At 40.0% G+C, this 24,838-nt stretch overlaps 1 long non-coding RNA gene across 1 annotated transcript in view; it reads left to right on the top strand.

The window, feature by feature from the left end:
- Positions 1 to 2,504: 2,504 nt before the first annotated feature.
- LOC310914428 overlaps positions 2,505 to 24,838 on the top strand; it is a 75,551-nt gene continuing 53,217 nt past the window's right edge. The window contains exon 1 of the long non-coding RNA XR_014591033.1: positions 2,505 to 2,679. This is a non-coding gene — a long non-coding RNA (uncharacterized lncRNA). The remainder of the gene's footprint in view (positions 2,680 to 24,838) is intronic.

Raw genomic sequence — 24,838 nt, 5'->3', positions numbered from 1 at the left:
TGAGGGATGGATGCTCGAGCTGTGGCGGGCTGAGGGAGAGTGCCTGGGCTGTGGCGGGCTGTGCCAGGGGTGCCCGGGCTGTGGCGGGCTGAGGGATGGATGCCCGGGCTATGCCGGGCTGAGCCAAGTGTGCCCGAGCTGTACCGCCCGCTGCGGGGAAAGTGCCGGGCTGTTCTCCCCGCGCTGCACAGGACCCTTCCGTTCCCCTTCTCCAGCCATCCCAGGCCGGGGCTGGGGCTGTGCCCGGCCCGCTGCCGGGCCCGGAGCAGGGTCCGTGTGGCCGCAGGGTCCGTGTGGCCACAGGCGGCTCGGGCTCCGCGCCCCGACAGGCGGAGCGCCCCGCTGGCCTCCCGCGAGGGGAAGCGGGGAGGGGAGGGGGGCGGGGGAATAATTTGCTCTGGAAACGCGGAATTTTAAATTTCCCGTTACTCGACACCAGACCGTGGGGACCGGGGGAAGTTACCTCTCCCCAGAGCTGTCCTGGCAAGCGCACAAAGGTGCCCGCGTCGCCTCGCAGCTGGGAGCCGCTACCTCGCTGCAATTACCCGGCGCAGCGTTTCCTATTCACAGACACTGAATTAATCCTTATTCAAGAGTAGATTTTTTTTTCTTTACAGTTTTGTTTTCGCGGCCTCATTTTTTCTCATTAGCAACAAAGTTTTCTTTCCCCCCCCTTCACCTTTTTTTTTTTTTTTTTTTTTTTTTTTTTTTTTTTTTTTTTCCCACTCGTCTCGCCCATCACAATTTTATCATCCATTAAAATAAAGCACAGTAGGGGTAGGTCGGTATTCTCTTTTCTCTTAAGCGCCAGCGATCGTTCAACGCAGTCTCATTTAATCATCCCGGGTAATTTTCTTCACCCAGAAACAGACGTGATTTATTTAAAAATCGGGCTAACGGCGTGCGAAACTTCGCCGCTCGGGAAGAGCCCGCGGCGGAGCGGCGGCACCGAGCTGGCCGGGGGCTGCCCTGCCCCTCCCGCCGGGCACCGCCGCCACCAGCCGGCCCGGGAATCTGGGGCTGCCCGCAACGCCGGAGGGGGCGAGGGAGCGGTGCCCGGCCCCGGGAATTTGGGGCTGCCCGGAATGCCGGAGGGGGCGAGGGAGTGAGGGAGCGGTGCCCGGCCCCGGAGGGTGCCCGCCTCACCTGAGCGGGGCAGAGGGAGGGAAGGGCTCGGCAAAAGGAGCCGCGATCCGGGCGGAGCGCAGAGAGAACGGGGCAGCGCATGGGGAGGGCAGGAATGGGGTTTTCGTGTTGTCCAGGCAGGAGCGAGAAGGGAGAGGAAGCAGCAAAACGCCTGGTTTATTTCGTGTGCTGATGATGACTAAATCCTAAAACCTCTTCTAAGGGAAAAGTCTGTTGAATTTCAGTGTTTCCAGGCTGGGCTTTGCTTTGAGACTCAGGGATGGGTTGCAAGCCCTCCAAGTTGCAGCAGGCAACAAATACCTCGGTTTGTTCCTGCTTGTGTTCCCAGTGTGCTTCATAAGCTTTTGACTTGAAGATGTCCAGAGAACAGATCTGGCTAATAATAAGTTGCCATTTTAATAAATGTATTTTAGGGAAGTGACTGTTTAGTGCAGGATGTATTCTATAGTGCAGTTGCTTTCAGCTTCTAAAGATTTCTCACTGGAACTATGTATAAACCTACTACTGGCAGGTTTGGTGTGTTGATTGTTTTTCTAGTAGGAGAATAACAGGTAAGTACTAAGAAACTTACTTGACAGTTACACTTCTTACTTGCACAACAGGAAATCTATTTTTATTTGGGGGCTCTTGGCCCCAGGATGGGTTGTCTGAAGTCCTGTGAACAGCTGTAATCCCTAGTTTTACATTTATGTGTATGTCTGAGGAATATTTGCTGACCATCAAAATACAAGGGTTGCTGCTTTTTGACCATTGATTTGGGGCGTGCTTCCTGCTTTTGGAAGTCCCGAAGTCACAATTTACCTGGCTGTGTCTTTGCAGGAAGCCAGTTCTGTTCGGCAGCAGGAGGTGTGACTTTGTAGCATGACAGTTCTTTTTTGCTGTCTCCTTGCCAGCGTTCCATAGCTCTGTTTCCCTGGCAGTGTTCAGTACTTCTCCAGGTTTATTCCTCTTTGGTTGGGGTTTGTTTGTTTGTTTGTTTGTTTGTTTGTTTGTTTGTTTCCCCAATCAAAATAACTTTTAAAAATTTGCTTTCCTTCTCTCTTGCATATGAGTTGACAGATGTTAAACTAATGTTTTGCAAATAAGTAGGTACAGTTATTTGTACAAGCTGGAAGTAATATGTCTGTTAGCTGCCATGCTGAAATATAATGACTTAAAGATTTCACCTACAACACAGGCTATTATATAAATATGTATCTCTAGACAAAACATTGAGGAGTAGAGGCTTGGAAATACGAATCTTAATAGGAAAGAACAGGAATAATTGGAAAGTATGGAACTTCAGCTGAGAACAGAGTTACTGAGAGCTGTGTTTATGATTTTCTGATTTGATATTTCTGGGTTTTACATTCAGGTTACAGGTAATATTAGAATGGTTACCCTGAGCAAGTCCCTGTGTCCCTTTGACAGTGGCCAAGGAGATGCCTGGAAGATGGTGAGTGCATGGTGATTCCTTCCTGGGAAGATCTTGTTCCAGGGGCATGGGATACCAGGATGCCCTGAACCACATCCAGTGACTGAAATATTTTACAGGTAATGAAGTGTAGGAATGATAGTGATTAAAATTACATTTCTGGTTTAAAACATATCATTATTTTGTCCTACCACAAGTCACTTCAATTTCCATTTTATCTTCTGTTTTAATTTAGATGTGTATTTTTGAATCCACAAGCTAAATTTCTTAAGAGGCAAAATTTCGCAGTGTAGAGTGAAAAAAGGAGAGCAGGAAAGAGGAGTTTTCTTTAGTACTGAAGTCTGTCCAGCACTGCAGGAGCTGGTGAGGGACATGCCTCTGAGGGTTACAGTCATTCTGTGCAATGCTCAGTGTGGTGAGCGAGGCCAACATCCTGTGAGACCCAGAGCACACAGTACACCTGTGACAGCACCCACTGGGGAGCTGCAAAGTAACACAGTGATGCCATCTTTCTTTTTTATAGCAGTTAATCAGTTAACCCAAGCTTCAAGCTCTTCTGAACTTTCAGAAGTTGCTGTCACTTCTGGAAGGAACTTTAAAATCAGGTTAGATGGGCACCAAAAATGTGTCCATGCCCATGTTATACCTGGTCACCTCTGCTGATAAGGAAGATTCTCTCTGCAAAGATCAGCCCCGAAACTTCTGGTGTCATTTCATTTCAAAAGTAAGAAGTCTCTCCGTGTTAGCAGACATTCACATCATCTGTACAGACAGCTCTCTTGACCAGCAGAGTGCTGAAGTGCAAAGGTCTATTTTCATTATTTAAAGGTCTTAAAAATGCAGCATCACAGTGTCAGGTGGGTGTAGCAGAAGCCCTGAAGCACCTGGCATCAGGTGGCGCAACATGAGAACTATTTAGAATTGAATATGGAAAGCAAAAAATAGAGTGGTCTGGCACACTATAATATATTTAACTCCACTCATCACTACTTTCTTTCTTTTTCCTCATAATTTTTGATAAAAATTATTCCAAGATGAAGGCAGTGAGACTAATTGGATGAATGATGTTAAGAATTTTTTCAAAGTATTGCCTGTTTTGACCATCAGCTTTTTCTAGCAATGAATAATTCTGAATTGCTTTACTTTCATCAGGACTTTTAAAATGTCAGTTAATACATAGTGAAGCTGACATTTGTTTCATATATACAATAACTAAGTGGATAATGATGTTCAGTACTAAATGTGCATTCATATGAACCCCTTCTTTCTGGTGCTTAGAGGATCCATAGAAAGCAAATTATGTAGAGAGAGAGCAGATTCCAGAGGTTTCTGTGTCTATTTACTTGTCCAGGCTGAGTACTGAGTCCTCACCTGTGTCACAGCTGTTGCTGAGCATGGGGCTGTCTGTGGTGCTTCCATCAGCAGCCAGGGCAGCTGTGGGGACCCTGAACACCAGCACACACCTCTGGTGCTGAGACACAGAAACCACCTCAACCCCCTGCTTAGGTCAGCTGAACTTACTTTGACTTCTAGCACTGAAGAATGCCTCAGTGCTGCAGTTTTTGAAGTGCTGGATGTGGCTGTTTAAGGTGTTTCTTTCTTTCCCTTTCAGTCCAGATGTTTATTCTTGTCCACTGAGATTTCTCTCACTTCCATATTTGAATGGATCTCATAAGCACCCTTCATTCACATCACCACAAAGACTTGAGTCAGTTCTTACATGGTTCCTTATTTAAGATAAGAAAGAGTCCAAAATGTACTGGGCAGGTTTGCAAAGCTTAAGGAGATCATTTTACAAAAGGAGGTTGAGCTTATGTATCAGTGAGTCAGGCAGAAAAGAATTCATAAAGCTACAGCTTGTTTGAGCCAGAATTTCATGAGGTGTTACCTTCCAAACCAAGCCTCCTAAAGGGACAACTGCCTCCAAAATAGGCTTAGCTTAAAATGTCACTGAAGTATGTCTAAATTTGCAGTGAAGTGGGGGGGAGAACACTCCATAATTTGTCCTGTTGTGACAGAGCACAGCAGTAGCAGCTTAAAAACACTGAGGCTATTACTTCAGCAGTCTCCTTGCTGACATCAGACAGGCACCTAGAGTCACTTTTCTTGCATGACCTATACAAAAAGTAGACTGGGGCCCTGTGTTCTCTCCTGGATCTTAAGAAGTTATTAAACCAATTCCTTCTTTTGAAAGCTGTATGCATTCATGCTGGCATCCTCAATAAAGCTGGGACACAAACAAAAAAGCAAACAAAACCAGTCACAGTAGCATTCAATGCACTTAAACTTGGAGGAAATGAAAATCAATATTTGTCAAATGGAGGGAAAAGGTAAAATGGATTGAGGAAAGATGTCTGGCTTTCTTAAAAGCCATTAGTGAAAATGAAAAGTTAACAACAATACTGGAATTTAATTCCCGCATCGGTGCTGTTTGAACCTGTGGTTTTGTTGTTTTCCCTCTCTAAGGATGCACTTTATGCACACATATTCCTTTATTGTTAGCACTGTTGAATGGAATTTATTACATTTTAATTATGAGTGATTTGGAGCCCTGGAGGTTTTTCTGGATGTTTTGCTTGTGGTTAAAATGTGAAGGGATAATTTAGGAAATGGAAGTTTCATTTCTGGTTCTGGGCACGTGTGACCTCAGCCAGTCTCCTGATGTGTTCTGTAAAATGACACTAACAACAGTTCCTTACCTTTAATTTTTGCTTATTTTGGTTATTTAGATAGGAAACTTCTCACTGGTCTTTTACAATGTGTGTATAACATACATGGTTACTCTCTGGGAACATAAATGGTTCTAAAATAGCCAAGACACAGCTATTTTGCATTTCAGCATCTACTGGAACATCTGGAAGTGCTCTGCTGGTACCTCAGTACGTTATTTGCCACTTATTAGATGAAGTTCAAAAGTTAATCCTGTATTACACACGCTTACATTTTCACTGTGTTTGTATGATCAAATAATCAGATTTGATGAATAAAATGTGCTGATGGAACCAGGATGTTCTCAGGTACCCGTAGCTGACATGGGATGTGACTGTGGGGGGATTTATGCAGTTCACTCTTGGCTCTTTGTAGAGGGTCAGATCCAGGCTGCTGCATTTCCAAATAACGTTTTAGGAAGATTTGACCTTAAGCAAATGAGTTTATTATACAGCTGGTTGCTGTAGAAGGCTCTGAAGTAGCAGGGAGTCCTGTGATGATGTGATATGTCTCTCTCCAGGATTAGTTTAGTAGTTGTCTCTCGTCTTCCACCCCCTCGTTTCTTTCTTTCTCTCTCAGGGGTTAAGGCTCTGTGTAATGTTGACAGTTACTGGAAAAGGTTCCAGCAGCAGCAAAGCTGGTGAAAGACAAGACTATTTATAGAAAACAATAAAGTAAAAATAAGTGTAAGATTAAATATCGCTAGCTACCAGCTGTAGCACCTTTTCTCCTCCTCCTGTTAAGTAGTAAAATCAAAGCATAATTTGGAAAGGCTCCCTGCTGGAATTGGAGAAGCTCGTTCATTCTGCATGCCAAAGGGAAGTTGAGATGTTCATTTACAGGATGGCATTTCCTCAGCTTCTGCAGAACCCTTCCCCAGCTGGGATTAGAAGCTCACATGCTGTAGGAAGTGAGATTTTTCTGCTGGGGTATAAAACCAAGCTTTTGTTTTCTTATGGTGAGTGGAGATCTGGAGTGTTCCCAGTGCCACCACAGCTCTCTAAATGGTGGGGTGGACGTGCATTGTGGTCTCCAGTTCAGGAGACTTTGAAATGACTGAGGAATGGCTCACACTGCCCTGTAATGTTCATAAATAAGTGATGTGCAGAAATGGTTTTGGCTGCAGCAGTGGCAACTGTGGAAGCGTTTTGGATGAGTTTGTCCTAAATCAGGGACTTACTCTCTTCAGCAAATCAGATGTTCAGAAGTCTCAGGTTGTGCTCTGTATTCCTCTCCTCCCAGAGCCCAAGTTGGACTCTGCTGAATGTTATGCATTTTCTCCTTTGCTGGAAACAGTTAAAACGCTCTGTACAAGTCTTAAAAACTGCTTTTCGTTCCCTCCACCCTCTATCCATTGATTTGAGATATAGTTTTCTTCTTTATTTCATCTTGAAAGACTAGTGTGGATATAGCACTGTCCTTTTAAATGAACTAATTTCAGGATGGGAATCTTTTGCTGTCTTCTGATTACATTACAAACAGAGTTTGGCAGGTTTGGGGGTTTATTTCTGAGGAGGGTGAGAGTACAATGGCTACTAGTAGCTGCTGAGCATTTGGCTAGTCTTATTTAGTTACTATTCAGTCTCTTCCTTCTGTTCTTTATTGTTTCTAGGTATTTATAGTTGATTTTTCTTGAGAAAAATATCAGTGCCATTATTGTTGATCAGCATTGAATTACTTTTAAGTACCAGATTTCCCTGAATTTGCTTGCAGACCAATAACCCCAATTAAAAAAAAAAAAAAAAAAAAAAAAAAAAAAAAAAAAAAAAAAAAAAAAAAAAGGAATTGTAAGTAATATTTCACAGGATTTTGTTTCAGCAGAGGGAGTGTTGCTTCCAGAAGACTTTATGTAACTATGTAAGTGCTGAAAATCTGGACAAGTCACTGCAAAATACTTGAAATAGAGAGTTAAACTATTTAATAGTGGTCAAATGCTGCAAACCAAATTTAGTCCTTATAAAATCAGAAATGTTACCTCCTTCTGGTCAGCAGTAAACCTGCAGTGACTCATCAGGGTGATGTGGCTTTTTCCCTTGCTATTGTGGAGCACAGTATTGATCAGACTGTGAAATAATACAACAGCTGAAGCTCAGGTAGCAAATATGCATTGGATTGATCTCCTTTTACTAAGCCTCCTGTATCCCAGCATTATTTATGGCAGAAGGATCAAGTCTGGAAAATAACTGATAAATACCACCTTGTGGCACCTGTTTAAGTGATGGGATAGAAAACACTCCCTAGTTTGTTAACTTTAAGTATTGGGAGCAGAAGCGTTGTGCACATGATAATATTATGATTCATACAAACCGCTTTTAAACCAACTCGATATATTTCATTACCTCCTTTTCAGCAGAAGTATTGATTTTTGTTTTGTGGTTTTATAACACAATTTCAAGGCTGTTGTAGTTTAATGAGCCATGTTTTTATGATGTTTAAAAAGATTTGAAGCATTTGTTGAAATAAATATTATGGATCCAGCTCTTGTCACCTCTTCTTTCTCTCTGCGCCTGGTATCAGCCCAGCATAAGAATGAATGGGGCAGGCAGCTCAGTGGCTTTTTGTGCTTTTTGTGTTTGAGATCAAAGTGCTGCTGGAGAACAATAGCAGGCCACACTTCTGTGTCCCTGACCACACACAGCAGCACCTGCAGAGCAGTAAAATGTCATTGTTGCTTCTGCAGTTTGAGCACAGAGGAAGCATCACTGAGGTGGCAGATGATTCTAATAATACTTGATGTGAATTGATGGGGAAGGAGGACCATAACACAGAGAGCTTTTTATTATAAGCCTTGACTTCCCAAGCTGTGAACAACAGAATACTGCACCTGTGGACTTTCTTCCAATCAACCATTATGGAAAGTGACAGATTTTATTAACTTAAGGAAGAACTTTTCAACATGGAAAAGTTGTAGTTTATTTTGGAGACATGAAGAGAAAAAGCAAGTGATATATTACAGATTTCCCACTGCTCATACTTTTTTGGTGTGTGTTGTGGTTTTAATGTGCTATAATAGAATGATAGGGGCATTATTGGAAAGATTTCATCTTTTCCTGTCTTTTTAAGATAAAACAACATCTATGGGATTTCTTTTTCTCTTTTACCCATTGCTTCGTGTCTTATGCTGGGTGAATAATGGAATTGACAAGAGAATAAATCTAATGGTTGAAGAGATATATATGATAATATTAAGAGTTATATAGGATAGCTGAGGTTGGGTAGAAAAGAAAATTGGGTGGAAGAAGCCTTCAACTGGTTCAAATAGAAGTAGTTTATACGAGTCAGTGTCTGTGCAGTCAGCTCCTCCCTTTGGGAAGGTTCTGGGGGGCAGGAGCTGCTCATGAGGGCTGCAGCACTGAGCTGATGGCAAAGGCATGTGCAGGTAAATGGAGCTGACACTTTTGCAATGCAGAGTTTACATACAACTCCAAACAGGTCAGGTTATCAGTTTTTTTTACAACAGCAATGCACCACTGCTTGAAGACTTCTAATATTTCTATTCTGGGATTATGACAATCTATCAGTCTGGGTTTTAGAAAGAAATAGAAGAGCATCAGTATTTGTCTATTCAGGTGGCTGTCATGTGCCCTGTGTTGTAAAACAGAGATTCTGCAGAAGTTGGAGTTCTTCTTTCACTTTTATTTCTCAGAATATGTGGCCACATTCTGACTTTATTGTGGCTGCAGTGATTTTGCTAGCCACAGACACAAGCCTCTGGTACACAAATGAATCCAGCCACATCCAAATTTTTGTGTAGGTGCAATTAATATCTTGACAATATAATTCAGGTTACCTTAAAAACAGAACACACATAAAAATGGAAGTCACTATGGGCATTTTATAATCTTCATAAGCATATAGTTTTTACAGTCAGTTTTGAAGGAATCAGAAGTTGTAATTCATGTAAAATTAATGGCTGAGAGTTGACAAATCAAGCATAAAGTCAACTGGATCATGATTATTAGCTAAAAGTATAGTGGTTGCTGGTGATTCTTTTTGTTCTAAAAATAAGCCCTGAAAGAATTGAAAATCATTTTGCAGGAAACCCTTAAGTGAAGTGGTCATGCAGAGTAGTTGGTGGAATATTACACTTTTCATTTGCACAAACAGATGGTAAGCTTGGCCTTAGATTTAATCAGGGGGTGACAGACAGGTAGTGCTGTTGTATATTTTGGATGGAAACTTCTTATCTGAGAGACAGAGAGTGTTTCATTCAATAGCCTGTGTACCAAGCAAGAGAAGCATTTGCCAGATATTCTTATTATCCTTACTCTTACTTTAACTTACTTCAACTTACTGTTGGAGTTAACACATACAAGAAAGCTGCTGATTTATTTAGTCAACTGCAAAACCTTTGTTTTGGTTTCTTCTTTTCTCCTCCTCCTCTTTCTTGGCAGTGTATTTAGCAATCCAGAACACCCAGAAATGTATCTGTGATTAAACTTGTAAGCAAATAAATGCCTTAACAATTCAGGATTCATGAATCTCTGGCCATATTCTTTTTAGCTAACTTTTTAGATAAGATTTTGATATCATTTGTTTCCCTTTCTCTTCCCAAAACCTAATACCTGGTAACCTAAGCAAATACAATCTGTTTCAGAAGAGAGATTCAAGCAAGTGCAGCCACTGGTGTGTTTTAATGTCACTGCAGAGATTGTGTTACCTTCCTAGAAACAAAATCTTTTTTTTCTCCCCTTCAAATGGAAGTCCCCTGATACCCTTGTCAGAGACCATTTGTTATGGAGAGTTTTGTGAAGCAATCAAAATTAATTCACAGTGATCTTTTCACCCAGAACCTCCAGCTTCAAATAATGGGCTTTCTCAACAGGTGCTCATTGTGGCAGTTTGACTCCAACTTGCCAGACTAAAGAGTTTATTCTTTAGCCATATTGAAGAATAAAATCCTGAGCTTGTAATTTGCTAATCTTAAACAGCTGCTCAGGAAGGCACACCTGCTTAAAGGAAGTATTTCTTGTGTCTTTGAGATCTAAAACCTAAGGATGTTTTCATGTTTGCCTATTTTCTTACTTAATATAAATCTCATACAAGGCACTGGAAAACCTGTCCAACAGCAATGCCACATAATATCAGTCTTATTAGGAATCTAATTGTGCTGGTTGTTCTTACAGAGGGGCAAAATTCTGCCTGAAGACAAAAGAAGTTATTTTGATTTTTTTTTTCTTTCCCCTGAGTTAGGATTTGTAATATATTTAACTGTGAGATAAAATAAAACAACAGTTTTAAAGGTAGCACTAATAAGCTGTACTCATTGTGGGTGTTGAGAGCTTTGACAAATGTTTGCTAATCTGTTGCAGGTACTGCCTAAATATGTTTCATATGAGCTGCAAAAGCAGAAGTCTACTTCTTAAAAATATTCATTGAATGTCCTGGGTGGGAAGGGAAAAAAAAAAAAAAAAAAAAAAAGAAAATAGATAATTTGGTTCAGTGAAAGTAAAGCAGAATATACCATTAGAAATACCTGAGCTGCTGCTGATACCAGTGTATCTATTTTCATTTCCTTAACTGTACATGGGCAGGTAAGCAATGAAGTATTTTGCCAGTAGAAAGGTGTCCCTGTGTAAAGCACATTTACACTATTATAGTTGTATTAGGAGATACTGTTGTCAAATGTACTGTTTTAAAAAGCAGATTAACCTATAACCATGCCCCAAATCCTGCACTAGTTGAACATGTGCAGAAGAATATTTCCAGCTGGCTTTACCATGCTGGATGTAACTCAGGATGAGAACTTCAGGGAACATCAGTGTAGGATTCAGAGTACACTGATGTCTATAAAGCAGGAAAAAAGGGAAATAAAGACTTAGTTAAGAATATCCAAGAAATGTTTGACTTTGTTAGCTATTATTAGTAATTGATTGTGTTGCTGATTGTGAAAAATGAGGTTTATTTTTTTGGTAAAATTTTAAAAAGTTCAATAAAAGGATAATAGGAGACATAAAGTAAAGGGTTAAAAGAGTTGTGTGCCTGGCATTTATTTAAGAGTTTATTTATTATTTTGGATAATTTAAAAATATTTTTTATTTCATTTGTTGTATATTTATAGATTGTTACGCATATTCATATTTTTAAAGAATTGTTTAGTATGACTTTTTTTGGGTCTGCTTTTTTAGAGCATGCATGTTTTTTAGTTGTAGTTTTATTATTATTTTCAGTTTAGGCTGTGGTCTATACTTTTTTTAGATGGTAATGCTGATTGTATATTAATAGTAGTTTTTTTTATTTATGTTTACCAGATGTTATTTTGACTAAACAAACAGTTTACTTATAATTATATTAGTTACTATTATTACTATATTTAAGTTTTTGTTAATAGCAGAAATAAAAATAAAGTTATTTTGATATTATGCATATAGTATTTATTTTAATATTTGCAAAAATCCGATTTTATAATATGCATTTATAATACTGCTAATGCTGCAGTGGGTTGGGAGTGGGGCAATGCCCCTGTGTCAGAAAGTGAGAAGTCTTTAAGCCCCTTTATTGAGGCAGGTACCTGAAACCCCTGGAGCCTTCCCCGAGCCACCTCCAGGTGACACTGCCCCAGACAAGGACACACCTGAGGCCTCCTGGCTGTGCAGACACAGAGGCTGTGCAGGGCATTGCTTTAGCACAAGTCTTGGATGGAATGATGCAGGAAAAACAGCTTGTGAGGAGAAAGGAGAAGTAAAAAAACATCAGTCAGAGCCACATGAGCACTGGAGAAAAGTGTCAAAGCTTTTTAAGTTGAATGCTGAGAAAAGAAAGCTTAGAATTAAGAGAAAAGAAACCATCTCCAGCTGTCTAATTCCTCTTATGTTCAGGGAAACAGCATTTTGTTTGTGCCAGAGAAGGAGCTGACTTTATCATCAATTTCTCCTAATGGAAAGAGAGTTCCCTACACATTGGCTTGCTGCTCAAGACAAAAGGGAGTGATATTGCTTTTTATTTCAATTGCACCATTTATTTAGGACTCTCAAAATAATCTATAAATGTAAGTATTGGACAACACTAGCTCCCTTAAAGTAGACAGATATAATTTTAGCTCCTCAGCAAAGTAAGGGATTTTGCTAGTAAGGATTAGTTAAGCAGTTTGCCTAAATTCAGCAGTGACTTGGCCACAGAAATAAGTAGGGAACCCAGGCCCTGATTCCCCTCTTGTTTGTACTGGTTTAAACCAGATGTAAGTGAGAGAAGAGTCATGTCTCAGTGGCTGCAACACCTGACTCCTTCATACAATGATGAAAGTAACCAGACTCCTTTCTGGAGCTCAGTGAAATACAGGAGTGCTGGTGGTGGATTCCTTGCTCTTGCCATGCTGTTTTGCAGTGTTGGTCACTAGGACATAAATGCTTGTGTGAAACCTGGAACACAGAAGAATTTGTAGTGTATCACCAATGAGTTGCACTCATTTGGACTGCTGAGAGCCTTGACATCATCTCATGCAGGTTTGCTCATCTCATGCAGTTCTGTTGAACTATTTAAATATGTTTCATATGGCCTGCTCCTGCACTATCAAAAGCCATTGCGCTCAGTGAAGTATGTAAGCCATTAGCCATGAGTATTTCCTAGTATCTTATTTCTTATTTCAGCTTTTTTAAGGATTTGTTGCAAAGTTGTTTAGAAAAGGATTGTTTAGGCTACCAAGCTAAACACCAAAGCACTTATACTATTGTCTGTGTGAAGAAAATGTTACTAACCTGTGAAGCACATGAAACAATCCTATTGAATTGCATAAAGTATTTGTACCAGTGGAGAATCACCCATTTACACTTGTGCATTCAACCATACTGAGTAGGACTTTCATACTCCTGACCTGAAAGCATACCCAGTAGATTTTGGAACCATGGAAGTGGGTGAATAAAATGGAATAGTGCCTAAATGCTTATAGATAACTTATGGCAGCAGAGGAAACTGTACCGTAGCATCACATTCATGTAGGATAATGGTAATTTGAAACCAAGTAACTTTTGTATAATCTCTTATCTTCCCATTTAAAAAATCATATTGCTGAAGGCTTAGAAATCAGCTAAAATGTAAACAAACAATGCAATGATTTCTTCCTGAAGCTGCTAGCACTATGACTTACCAGCTGTTAGATGTATGTATTTGCTCCAATGGAATATTTAACTTCAATGCAGCTGACTAGTTTATTGTTGTTGATAGTGTAACTGATTACTTTGTTGCAATTTGAGATGTGAATCACCTAATGTTCTTATCTCCTACTCTTACCCATTCTGAGGCTTGGGGGATGAAGAAGTTATCTGCTGTCAAGTATTGCTGATGTAAAAGTGAAGGATATAACTCTCTATTTATTGAATTACTTCTTATTCTCTCTCCTCTTGCGAAGGTTAAGCTGTCACCTGGCTTTGAAACAAAACTCATTTCCTGGTGTTTCCTTTTGGGCAGCTCTGGCACCCTCTGCTTTGCCAGGGGCTTGTGGCTGGGCAGAGCCCAGTGTGGCTGAGGCAGAAGGGATGTGAGGATACCTCTGGTACTGTGCAGGGAACCCAAACACTGTCCACACAGCCCTTAGGGTGTGGCTGTGAGGATTCTCTCTTCTGCAGGTCTCTCCTCACAGCCCTACACAGAGGAACCCTCTCAGGTCCCTGTTGACAGCACCAACTCTTCATTGGGGAACACTTCTCAGTGCTTGCATTCACACCCTTTTTTCTCTGTGAGTGCAGACATGTAAACAAAAAATAACTACCTTTAAAAATATTTATCCCATTTATCCCATGAAGACTTTCCAGTATGTGAATTATGGTGCATTAAATTCAAGACTATTGTTTTGACATAACCCTGTTTTGTTACTTGCATAAGTGAGGGGTTGTTCTGTCAGGTTCCTTGGACCTCACGAGCTGTGTTGGCTGTTTCTGAGCCTCCACTGGGTACAAGGTCATTTTGTTAAGATAAGCATTCCCATTAGGGTCACTGGCATGTTCTTGTGCTGGCAGCTGGGATGAACCTGTGAGATCCTGGCAGCTAAGAGCCTTACAGGTAGGAATTCTTTTTAGAGTGCTTGTTTGTTTCTTGAGTTCTGATATTTCTGGTTTCTCTTCTTTAGCAACAATTGTGATGATTTAAGGACCTAGAATAATATGCTGCCCTTTCTTTTAATAATTATTTAAATTATTTATTTTAGAGCGGTCAGGATATTCCAGGACCAAGATGGTGAAATACAAATAAAATTAGAAAACACTTATGGTTTTTGTTTAGAAATGCACCCCTCAATTTTTGAAATAACTTTTTCTAATCTATTAAACTAAGTAAAATAATTAGTCTAGTACCCTGCCTAATACACGAGTTAGGAATCATGGTGTAGCGATGAGAATATCTCACCTAAGTGCTTGAGATCTTAATGGTGATTACCAGATGCATAAACAGAGATGCATTTAAATTCTCTGCCTCAGTTTCCCAAGTGTTTAAATAATGCCCATAACTTCCTGCCAGGGGAATTATAGTGATTTGTGAAAAGGACCAAGTGTGCAGTGAGATGTAAATTAGGACATTTTCACTGAAGTCAGACATAACTGAGAACCTGAGCCAAAATCTGTATCTGTATAGGATGCTTTGTGTGCCTTGAGTGGAGCAGGTGTTTGCACCTGAACTACACAGGGCCCTTCCACGTGAAGCCTTTCAATCTTTTGACGTGAATGGGTAGAAGTGATGTTAAACATGTGAAAGACAATTACATTAATGTTTTGGAAATTAGGCTGGAGTCAAGCAAACAGAGAGTTTAGGGTACTGTCTTACAAACCAGTTTGTTTTCTTTTTCAGTTTTCTGTAAAATACAGCAATGTAACCAAGTAATGTGTTTGTAAAATGTCTTATGGAAGTCTGATAGCAAAACAAGGCTCTTTGCAATGGCAGAGAAGAGAGGGAAAGAACAGTGTCTCTTGTGTGACTACATTACAATGGGACAGTCAATGACATTGTAATTCATAGGAATCTTTTCTCCAAATGATGCAAAAAAGTGATTGTCTAGAAAGAAATCAACAACTTGTCTGTTTCTTAACAGAGCAGCTATGTTGCCTTCCTTCCTTTAGTTAGGGCTGCTTAATCTTGTCTTTCAGTGTGTGTGGGATGTGTGAGCCTGGTTGGGATTCATGGAGAAGAGCTGGGCTTTTGCAAAGGCAGATGGAGTGGTGCTGAACACTGCTCTCTGAGGGACATAGCAGGACTAAAATGCAAAGAGCATGTTAATTACATGGTATGTGGTTTTAAAATATAAATTTCATGCTCCAATCAGTGCAGTGATCATGGTTGTGTCACAGAAGCCACTTTTATTGTCTCATTGTAGAGACTGATTCATTAGCTCAGGTTGTCAGAGGTCATTTATTGCAAGTCTGCTATAAAATGGCAGCTGTAGTTTCTGGGCTTTGTTTTTCCTCTTATTTGTTTTTACATCCCAATATCCTAAGATTCCTATTTTAGCTGTTTTCCCCTTTGGCTGAGGCAGAGTTGTCTTCCTGCGTGTCCAGTTTTCTGAAATACTTGTAGCTACTTCTCCTGCAAAGGGAGAGTAATGCAGAAGGAGCCGGGGCTGTCTGTAATAACTCCCTGAACCACTGGATGGTGTTTGAGGCAGTCTGAGCTCCTGGGTGAAGTCTCTCTGCCCCAAGTCAATGAATAGCTTGTTGTGCAACTGAGCTGAACCAGGCCATTTTAGTTACCCAACATGAAACTTTCTGTTCTTCGTGTTTGTTTAAGACTCTTGAATTTAGAAATGTTTAGAAAGAATAAATATGCTCAAATGTGATTGTTCTGGGATGATAAATTGAAGATTCCCTTATTGATGTTAATTCAACTTTACCATTACTGCCTAAAGCAACCTTTAATTCCATTCTTGTTTTTTAATTAAAATGGGTGGGTTACTCTGGACTGGATTTGCCTTGTTTTCTCCCACTGAGCAATACTTCAACACTGTTGGTGGCCACTGAAACTTAAGTAGGGCCAGATTTACTGAGTTGTTGCACAGCACCACAGGGCCAGATTTTGTTACTCCTTCCTGGACGTGATAGCACTCTATGCTTATTTTAAGCTAATGGTATTGTAGGACCAGAAAAATAAATTTCCAATTCTTCTTATTCAGAAGTTAAAAACCTTCAGATGACTATCAGAATCTATGTTTTGTACCCCAGTCCCCTTCTATACATGAAACACACGATGTATCTGTTGTCTAAATTAGTTTTTTTTAGGACTGAGTTCTGTACTCATTCAAGATTTACCTTTTAGAATTAATGTGAACTGAATAAAAGATATGCCCTGGATGTCAACAATGTCTGTGCACCAATGTGTTGCCAAAGTATCATAGAACAAGTCTAGTGCTATGTTCTATGTCTCTCTTCTAACTGCTAGTTGAAAACTTTGAATGATAAAGTCTAAACTGCCTGTCAAAAAAAGAAAAAAAAAAAAAAAAAGTCTAGTTCACTGTTACCACCTAATTATTTCTTGAGTGCTCTTTTGACCTCATTTTCCTTTGTATTACATTCAGCCTTCAGACTGATTTGGTTTTGGGAGTGGTTTTGAGTGCTGGCTGCTGGTGGTGGTAGGTGTTGGAGGTGATATTTTGTTGTTTCTGCTTTGTTTCACCAACGAAACTGAAGTTAGAGGACCTGTGCTTTTATCTTTGCTGTAGGTGACCAATGACTTTGGGGCAATGTATAGCCAGCACAGGAAAGCTTCCAGAATAATAGCACCAGGTCAGTTGCTGCCAACCTGAATAACATCAAGGGCATGCACTTTCCTCTCTTGCCCTGCACTATTGAACAGGCTAGAGAAAAAAGTACCAGGAATTTTACTGAGCTCAGCTTGGTAGGAATTCTTTATGTGAGTATGCAGAGATGCGGAAATGCGTGTGACGTCTCTTCCTCTCTAGCTCAAATAACATTTTTTCATTTTTAAACACAAAAGAGGTGGAAATATAGGCTCAGCAACCAGAGCTAAAGGAGTGAAGTTTGAAAGACTAATTGTGAAATCTGATTCTGTGTAAGCTTTGACGAGCATGCTTTGACTTAGAATTGCAGTTTCTCTAGGCTTGATAAAAACGACAGAGAATTCAGCTGGAAACAGACCTGTTGAATCTCCTGAGCTTTGTATCTCATCCAGAAAGTGTATCTCAGAACAATTATAAAGGTAGTGATTTATAGCACAAAGTCACCTTGAATCCTGAGCTGTTACAAGCGCTTTCAACTTACATTATTTTCCAACTGTGTCACTCTCCCTAACTATCTGTGTCACAAAGCATTATGCCAAAGACATCAGCTGTAATTCGTTTTCTTAAATATCTGACTTTAAAATCTGTGTCAGGCAATTTGTATCATCTGTCAAACAACTGTCAAAAAGGGCCAAGAGGGAAACACCTGAGAAAAGCAAAGTACTGAAAGAGCTGTGCACGTACAAGTGCTGTGTCCTGTGTGAACAGCTACCTGAGGAGCTCCTGGAAATCTCAGTTACACTGGCAAGACTTTCTGTACCAGTGCAGGTTGGAAATGCAATCTTGGGTCAGATTGTGTGGCTGCTGATGGGTGTCTGGTGGCCTTGGACAGTTGACTGCGTCTTGCAAGAGCTTTATGGTTGGCCTTAAAATGGCTTGTAACCCTTTCCATCAGGAGCTGGAGTCTTATCCCGACATCTTGGCTAAATTGGAATTATACTTTACCTGCTAGAAATTCTTCTAGGGTTTCATTTAATTATTCTTTGTGCACCAGTGCTGTGACTTTCTCAGCAGAAGATTTAAACTGGCTTTCTTTCAGTTGTGTGTAGTTTTTTACTAAGTTATAGAATGAGATACAGTTTTCCCCCAACCACTTATTTTTTTTGTCTACAGGAGTTTTCTATAGACTGTAATGATTATTTTTCTTTCACTCCTGCCCCAAATTTTTTTTTGTCTTCATGCTTGAACAGTAACCACATTTCATTCAAGTATTGTATGTGTTTCACTGATACCAGTGTCTGTCCCTAGACACAAATCTGATGGTTTGATAAAATCTGTAGTGGCACAGAGAAGTGGAGCCTCTCCAGGATTATGGTTTCAGTTTGGAAAGTGTATGAGTTTAAATCTTTATGTAAAATATTTAGTTATCTGTTTGTTTAAAAGATAGTCTGTGCTTTTACTGTAATGATTTTCTGGAATGTGTAATTGTGCCTCATAATAAAGTCAGTCCTTATCAGTGCTGTTAATAGCTGCTAAAATGAGTGTGGCCATATTCAGTAGTGTAGGAAATCATCTTTCAAGTATTTGTTTTAAAAATGATGGGCTAGTGTCAGAGCATGAAAAGCTATGGAGGCATTAATTGTCTCTTCTGTTACTTTGCTAAACTAATCCATATAAAAAGAGCAGATTAAATTGTCTGACCCTCATATATTTAATGATTGCTGCTATTTGACTAAGAAACATTTCTCAGGAAGCCGCTTGTCACAGGCTATCAATATTCTTTTCATCCCATGTTAGTTATTGGTGCACTTTGTTACTCTCCAAGATGGCCTGTCTCAAGTGGTTCTTCAGCTTGCACTGCAAGAAAATGAGATGCTAAATGGTTGCACAAACAATTTGATTATAGTGTTTAATTCCTGCCCTATGGATTTCCAAGATCAGTGATCCTTTTTATTTTTTTGGTTGTTATTATTATTACCCCTCTAAATGATCTTCCTGCTTCCAGAATTATTTTATTCCTTTTCGTCAAATTGCAATTTCACCTCAGCTTTCTGCAGAAAGTGCTGGACTTCTTATGTAATCCTGCTCTAATAATTATCCCTGTCAGGATATAAGTACATTGTAATGTGACTGTTGTTCACAGTTAATATTATGATTTTTGCTGTACATCTGAAGATACAAAGAAAGAATGAAAAGTCAGGATAATTCAGGATTTTCCTCTACCTTTTATTTCAGCTAGAAAGTTGGATTTAATGTAATACCTGGATGGTGAGAGCAAGTTGATGACTTTGTCAAGGTGTCTTTCATGTGATGGTTGTTGGCTGTCTTAGGCTCATGTTTAATTTTTCAGCAATCCAGATTCTGACCATATGACCCTGATTTACTCATTTTGGGGGCACATAAGAACTCTGGTTTGATTTAAGCTTTCATGAGTGAGGAGGTTTGCAGGAGAAATCCCATTCCCAGGGAAGCTTTGCTGCAGTCTGATGCTGCTGTCAGTGCATTCAGCATCCTGCCCACAGAGCCTTTTCTTACTATTCTTAAAAATGTTTTGTCAAAGACATAAATCAGAAGGAGTAATTTGCTGTAACAATCTACAGTGCTGTGTAAAGATGCTCTGGCTGAATGTTGTGAAATCCTGTCAGCTTTGCAGAGTGATAGAAGCCCAGACCATTGACCAGGACTTGTTGATAACAGTGAAGTGACTACACAGTGCTTTGAAAATGAGAATTTTGCCCTCTTTTCCTGGGAGTAAATTAGGTCAGAGTGTTCCCAGAATTTACATTTCAATTAAAAATCACAATAATAACACATTGTGCTTATAGTGAATGACTCCTTCTCAGGGAAAGGTGATATCTCCTGTTACTTTGTTAAAGAAAAGACCCTTCATTCCATCAGTGGTAAGAACTCTTCTTCCTTGTTTGTCCTCTTCAGTTAATTTAAAACTGTGTGAGAGTAATACACTGTAATCAAACCTCAGGCTTTCACTGTCTGGGTCAGATATGTTTGAGTTTGTATATTTTGGTCTCTAGAGGTCTTTTGAAATATAAAGAAAACAAAACTTTTCTTTGTTTTCTGTAAGAGTTACCCACACGTGAAAAATTGATCCTCTTTCCTTAAAAGGGATTGTTCTTTTGGTGTGGGGAGAAATTGCTCGAAAATACATTATACAGAGCAGCTCATGTTGACAGTCTCCTTTTTTGTACCAAGGTTTGCAAATTCTTAATTATAAAGTTATTATTTCTGGACCACCAAAGCCTCTTTTTTGCATCAATTGCAAAAAAAGAATAATGTTGATTTACAAATTTTATTAATTTAATTTCTCTTCTTGTGCACTTTATTTGCAGAATAGCCACAGTCACCATATACCGTTGTTTGTTTCTGAGGACAAGTGCAACAAAAGTTTTTAACAAACTTCAAAATAGTCACTGAGTATAGGGATTCCAATAGTGTCTATCCACCACTGTAGGGAGTCTGTGAGGCTGAAGAGTAATTTATAGAAATGTAATTTGATTAAGTTGCCTGTTATCCACTAGAATTGTGGTGAATTGCAATCAAAGCTTTCTTTCTGAACAAAAGATTCCATTGGAATTGTGTGTGTGCATGTGTAAAAACTATCCTGGGGACTTCAGGTAGAGACCTGAGAACTAAGCCAAAACTGTCTGGTTTCACCATTTTAGGGAATGCTGAGTAATTTTGTGGCCTTGCCTTGAGCAAACAAAATAGGCATTAATCATCTGACCTCTGAAACTTGTCTGAGCCTAAAAAACCTCAAGCTGTACGTCTGACTTTTTATTTTCCCCCCTTTGCAAAATAAAGAATCAACATTACGGAAAACTTTCAGAACTCATCTGGAAACTGGCACCTTTTTGGAAAACAGTGCCTTATTTTCCTATACCTAAGTAATATTCCAAAGAAGAAGAAGAGCTTCCATAGCGTGTGTGTCTTCTACATGTTAACCCTTCTCTGCACAGCTTTTAGGGCAATCAGCTGGTGAGCTGAGTCTCTTGCTCCAAAATCATCTTGACTGGATGTCATTGCTGTGTGTGAGAAGCAGCAGTACCCAGGAGTGCTGCTTTTTGGGACGGCAGAATGGTGAGCTAAGCACAGTGCCAGCTTTGCTTACAGCATGCCTTTGATCCACTTCTGTGGTACCCTGCTTCCAGGGGTTTTGGGGTTGGCTCATGGTCTTCTTGGTTTTTTCTGAAGGAATTTGGGTTATTGTTGAATCATATGGTTCTTAATGCAAATAAAATGAAACATTTGTGGGATGTGCATTTGCAATACTCACAGATACTTGCTAAGTGGAAGATAAAGGAATAATGCACCCTTGACTATCTCGCTTTGATTATTCTTGGCATTTTTCAGGCACGCTTTCTGTTCTCCCTAATATTAAAAGTGCTCCCTCTATTGCTGCTATTTTTGCCTACAGTGTACTTTATCTTTTCCTTATTGGTGTTGTAAAAATTTGGCAAGTACATGCATGCATGAAGTGATAACTACTACCCAACCTCTAATCTTCTAAATTCATCACTGCTCCATGATTCCTCAAGGTCAGCTTACAATCTTCCTTTCTTTTAATAATTTTCAGTACGTTTTCTGAATCCTCTTTGTGTGCAGAGTTACTTTGTGCACATCTTTCTGAAACTAATAGCAGTTCTCTCTCTGCATGACTGCAAGACCCTTTAGCAGTTTATTGCTGCATGCTTCTCTCTTCCTGCAGGAGCTGCCTTGCAGTAGGTGTAAAACCTCAGTGCACATTTCTCTGTCTTCTGTCCCTCCTGGAGACCTTCACTTTGGTCATCTTCAGCCTTTGAACTCCTGGTAGGTGGAACTTATGGACATTATGAAACACATCAGGAGGATCTGTTAAAATGAGTGAATGTTCCAGTGGGCAAGGCACAAGTGAGAGAAAATCCTTGAGCTCAGTGGAGGAGCAGTGCTTGGAGTATCTGCCTGGAATACTAAGCTCTTAGTTCACACAGGTGAGCAGTTGTAAAAGGCAACAATTTAACAAAAAAGTAACTTGAGCCAGCACACAAAATGGTGTGGAAGCAGGTCAGGTCCTGTGTGGATTTCCCACACTGAGGAGATGCTATCTCATTAGTGCTGGTGAGAGGGAGGCAGGATGGAGGCTGTGTGCACACAGACTGCCAGAGGATGAGCCCAGCAGTGCCTGATGCAATTAAAGCAGGTTTTCCTGCCCCTCTTGTACACTTCACTCTTCCCATGGCTGTTCACTGGGGAACCCCCTGCACACCCCTGTGTGTTACCTGCACATCCAGTGATTCCAAAAGGAGACCAGATTCTGAAGGGTCTCACATCCCACCTTACCTGTGGATGAGACATGGATGGTTCTCTTGCACTGCCAGGAGGAGCAAGGTCTTGATTAACATGCCATCAGTCATATCTGGCTGATATCCTCCTTGGACCTTCAAGCCAGGAAGAGCTGCTAAGCCTGTGGAGACAAAGGTGGTGATTTCAGTTGAATAGTAACATTTAATGCGGAGGTAATTATTCACTTGCCAAGAAACAACATAATGCCTGCATCTGTAAGCAGAGAAACATACATGAAGTGTAAATGTTTGATCTATAGATAGTCACACAGGTAATATGCTTCATATTTTTTGCATTGTCAACTTAGTCTTTTTGTGGATGTAAAAGATGTTTTTAAATACTTGAATTCTGATTTTTTAAAAAATTATTTTGCTATATAATGAGGATTATTTGTAATTCTATATATCTCAAAGATAAGTGACTTTAAAAAGTAGAAAGTTGGTGGAGCCAGCTGTGTGAAACAGACTCAGTATCAGTTGATATCTGTCCTTATTAGATTAAATCAACCAGACTCTGAGGTAACACGGAGTTAAAGAATTTTGATTTTAATATTTACTGATCAGCATAATAAATAATGCTAATCTATGTTTATTACCTAGTCCTAACTTATTAAAACTCAGTGTTCATTATAATGTTGTGTTACAGAGTTCAGTACTTTTGAGCAAGACAGCACAGGGGATTCCTGCAGTCAGTACATTGCAAGGAGTAGCTCAAAAACTATCTCATGTTTCCTCTGATTTAAAGAAGAAAATCAGCTCTTTCTCCTGGCATTCAGGGACAAAGTATTTTTAACACATCCTTACATGCAGCACAGAAAGCACAGTCAGGGCTGGAATGTTTTCTATGTCCAGGTACAAGGTGATGAGCAGAGCTAAAAAAGTCTGGTTGGGTCTCTGAGCATCTAGAGATTGAATTAGATGGTGCCTTCAAATCCCTACCATTCTGTGATAAAAATCTGCATTTCTGTTTGGAGAATAAAAATATTTCAGTTTCAGGTGCATGCCTGAACCACTAGGAAAAAAAAAAAAAAAAAAAAAAAAAAAAAAAAAAAACCCACACAAAAAACCCCACAAAAAAACACAGGTAACAAAATGACAAAACACAAAGAAAGTAATAAAGAAAATCTATCTGAAGTGCTGAATGCATTTGAGCGCCAATGATATGTTTAGTTCAGGTGAGGTCCCAGAGGAGGTGTGGGGTAGAGTTCTGCAGCCTTGCTTTGTTCCTGCTCTTTCTTGTCCCTTACTTTTTGTTTTCCAAGCTCGTGGTCTGTAGGGTTTTTCTGGTGCAGAGGAAAGACAATTCACACAAGTTAATTCTGTCCCACTACTCTCACTTACAGAAAACACTGGGGCAGCTCTCTGCAACTTTATTGTAGATTCCGTTACTTGGGCAGTTTGTCAAAGTGAGGAAATGAAGGTTTAAATAGTGAGGTTTGAGAGTGTCACAATCAGCTGGAAAAGGAGCAGCAAAGGAACTTGAGAGAGGCTCAAATATAAGAAGGACCAAAGAGCAGCTGGTGGGATTTTGTCTCTCCCTCTGTCCCTGGTTCTGCTGGAGCTCCTACAATACCATCCTTTCTGAAATAGCCAGCTGGCTGTAGTCTTAATTTCTTTCCATCTTTAGCACAACTCTGGGTAAAATCTTGGCTTCATTTAGGCCCAGACTTCACTTGATTTATTTGTCTGCATCTATTGACATCCTTTTTGTTTGTCCTTCTCTCTTTTTTATTTTATTTTTTTAGTTACACCAGACTTGCTTTTCATTTTCTATTTTTTGAAAAGTTCTTGTTGCTGAATCACACTTCTGACTCACTGCTTTTATTTTCTTTTAGGTACTTTTCAATTTGCAATTTAAAGTGTCTTTTAATAACAAACATCTCATACATCACATTGCAAATTTCCTGAGCATCTTTTGAAATATGGAAATATTTTGATTTTTTTCCCACCTCTTGTAAGAATTAGAAAGATCTACTCTGAATGCGTGAATGAATAATTGCTTATACATATTGGGCAGAAAGGGGACAGCACAGGTTCAGTGCTGAAAGCCATTGGAGTTGGTAGCTGGAGGCAGTTGTGTGCACATGTAATATCTGGGTGCAGGTGTGTTTGTGCACATCTGATTGAGTGTCATATGCAGGAAGAGAGAGCTCTCCAGCACCCATAAATCCCCTTCATCAGCAGCCTCATGCAAAACAAAACATAACTGAGACCTTACAGGGCCTGTGTGGATCACAGTGGGGACACATCTGTCTGCTTACCTTTAAAAACTATAATAAATGATTATCTAAAATACTGCTCCTTCCTGTCTGCGTAATTTAGTCTGGCTCCAAGTCTCAGACTTATTTCTGATGGTCCATGTGACAAAAAAGTTGTAGTGCCCCACCAGAAGGTGACAGGCATTTATAACACAGCTGTGTCCTGAGCAGCAGATGATGGGGACAGGGTGAGGATGGTGGTGGTGCATTCAGGACAGAAGGGTTTTGCCACTGTTTTATGCAAGGTAGGCTCTATGGGTCTGCAGACCAAACATGCAGAGGAGAAGTGAATCCAAGGAGGAGAAAACTCTAGGGGGTGGAT

This window comes from Zosterops lateralis (genome assembly GCF_965231275.1).
Source record: "Zosterops lateralis genome assembly, chromosome: 12".
NCBI classification, from domain to species: Eukaryota; Metazoa; Chordata; class Aves; order Passeriformes; family Zosteropidae; genus Zosterops; species Zosterops lateralis.
The sequence above is the reverse complement of the archived record's forward strand: the minus strand, read 5'-3'. Positions and strand labels throughout refer to the sequence as shown.